Source organism: Mauremys mutica, chromosome 1 (genome assembly GCF_020497125.1).
Source record: "Mauremys mutica isolate MM-2020 ecotype Southern chromosome 1, ASM2049712v1, whole genome shotgun sequence".
Lineage (NCBI taxonomy): Eukaryota > Metazoa > Chordata > Testudines > Geoemydidae > Mauremys > Mauremys mutica.
The window spans coordinates 267,141,512-267,144,278 of record NC_059072.1 but is presented as its reverse complement, the minus strand read 5'-3'; positions in this window follow the sequence as shown (position 1 = coordinate 267,144,278).

The window sequence follows — 2,767 nt, the reverse complement described above, 5'->3', positions numbered from 1 at the left end:
GACTCGCTCAGACCTCAGCCAAACCAATGTCCCCTATGTTATTGCTGCTTGCTGTGTTCTCCACAATCTCTGTGAGAGTAAGGGGGAGACCTTTATGGCGGGGTGGGAGGCTGAGGCAAATCACCTGGCCGCTGATTACGCGCAGCCAGACACCAGGGAGATTAGAAGAGCACACCAGGAAGCGGTGCGCATCAGAGAAGCTTTGAAAACGAGCTTCATCAATGGCCAGGGTACAGTGTGACTGCTGTGTTTGTTGATGAACACCCACCCCCTTTGATTGACTCATTCCCTGTAAGCAACTCACCCTCCCCCTTCGAGTACAGCTTACTTATGCAAATAAAGTCACTATAGTTTAAAAATCATGAATTCTTTATTAATTCATTATAAAAAGAGGGAGAGAAGTAAGGGTGTGGTTTGGGAGGAGGATAGGAGGGATGGAGAAGGCCACTAAAATAATTTCACATTAATGACAGCCTTCTGGTTGGGCTGTCCACGGGGGTGGAGTGGGCGGGTGCACGGAGCCTCCCCCCACGCGTTCTTACACGTCTGGGTGAGGAGGATGTGGAACATGGTGAGGGGTGAGGGTGGTTATACAGGGGCTGCAGCGGCACTCTGTGATCCTGCTGCCGTTCCTGAAGCTCCACCAGACGCCGGAGCATGTCAGTTTGATCACACAGCAGCCCCAGAGTTGCATCCCGCCACCGCTGATCTTCCTGCCGCCACCTCTGATTTTCCTGCCGATCTTCCTACCGCCACCTCTCATCTCGGGTGTCCCTCCTGTCCTCACGTTCACTGGCATCTTTCCTGTAATTTGATACCACCTCCTTCCACTCATTCAGATGAGCTCTTTCCTTGCGTGTAACTTCCATAATATCCGAGAACATTTCATCTCGCGTCTTCCTTTTCCTCCGCCTTATCTGGGCTAGCCTTTGGGATGGAGTAGGGAGGCTTGAAAAATTTGCAGCTGCATGAGGGAGAGAAGTATTTAAAAAGATACATTTTACAGAACAATGGTTATAGTATTTCACAGTGAACAGCACTATTCACCTTACATAGCACATGTGATTTCCCTACAAGGTCGCATTTTTCATCTTAATACTGAGTGCCTGCAACTCTGGGGTTACAGATCTCACAGACACAGGTCCGGGCATCAGAATTCAGCTTGCATGCGGCCATGGTAAGCCACTGTCTTTCGGCTTCTGCAGTGATTTACCCCTCCCGCCAATGCATGGCTAATACCATGCTAGCTCCCTGCTAATCACCACCCTTCCCCCCCACCACTGCGTGGCTGGTAGCTGGGAAGATCCCCGCTGACCAAACGCGAAAAAGATCATCGGCATTTCACTCCTCCCCTCCCCCCGCTTGGCTACGTGCAGGAAAGGATTTTTTTTTAAGCTGCTGCAGTCCATGAACCCAGTAGGAAAATGGCCATCCCCCTTACTTAAATTCCTGATTTTCAATCAGGTTACCCTGAACGATATCACTTTGCTGAGGATAACACAGCGAGATAAAGAACGGATGCTTCTTGAATGCCAGCAATCACCGGGACCATACGCAGCTTTGCCATGCAATGATACCTGATTACTTGCTACATGCATGGCGTGGTAAAGTGTCCTACCATGGTGGACGGAACAAGGCTGCCTTGCCCAGAAACCTTCTGCAAAGGCTTCTGGAGTACCTCCAGGAGCGCTTCATCGACATGTCCCTGGAGGATTTCCGCTCAATCCCCAGACATGTTAAACTTTTCCAAGTAACTATACTGTCTGCGAATGCATCCCAAGTCCTCAGGGCAAATCAATCATTAAAAAACGCTTGCTTAAAAAACAATGTTTGATATTTGCAAAGGTACACTCACCAGAGGTCCCTTCCATGGCTTCATTGCCTGGGGTAGTGGCTTGGGAGGGTAATTCCGTCAGGATGAGAAAAAGCTCCTGGCTGTTGGGCCTCCCGGATTGCTGTGTGCTCTCTGCTAGCTTGTCCTCCTCTTCTTCATCGTCATCTTCCCCGTCCGCATAATCCTCAGCCATGGCAGAGATTACAACCCCCACCTCGGAATCCACGGACAGGGGTGGGGTACTTGTGGCGCAGCCCCCTAAAATTGCATGCAGTTTAGCATAGAAGCAGCATGTTTTTGGCCCTGCACCGGACCTTCCGTTTGCTTCTTTGGTTTTTTGGTAGGCTTGTCTGAGCTCCTTAACTTTCACTCTGCACTGCAGTGAGTCCCTGCTGTGGCCTTTATCCGTCATAGACCTTGAAATTCTTTCAAATACTTTTTCATTTCGTCTTTTGGAACGCAGTTCTGTTAGCACTGAATCCTTTCCCCATATAGCTATCAGATCCAGTACCTCCCGTGCAGTCCATGCTGGGGCTTTTTTTCGATTCTCAGGAGACTGCATTGTTACCTGTGCAGATGAGCTGTGTGTGGTCACCTGTGCTGATGAGCTCTCCACACTGGGGAAGCAGGAAATGAATTTCAAAAGTTCGCGGGGCTTTTCCTGTTTATCTGGCCAGTGCATCAGAGTTCAGAATGCTGTCCAGAGCGGTCACAGTGGTGCACTGTGGGATACCGCCCGAGGCCAATACCGTCGATTTGCGGCCACACTAACCCTATTCCGATATGTTAATCCCGATATTAGCGCTACTCCTCTCGTCGGGGAGGAGTACAGAAACCGATTTAAAGAGCCATTAAAATTGATATAAGGGGCCTCTTAGTGTGGACGGGTGTGGCGTTAAATCGGTTTAACGCTCCTAAAACCGGTTTAAACGC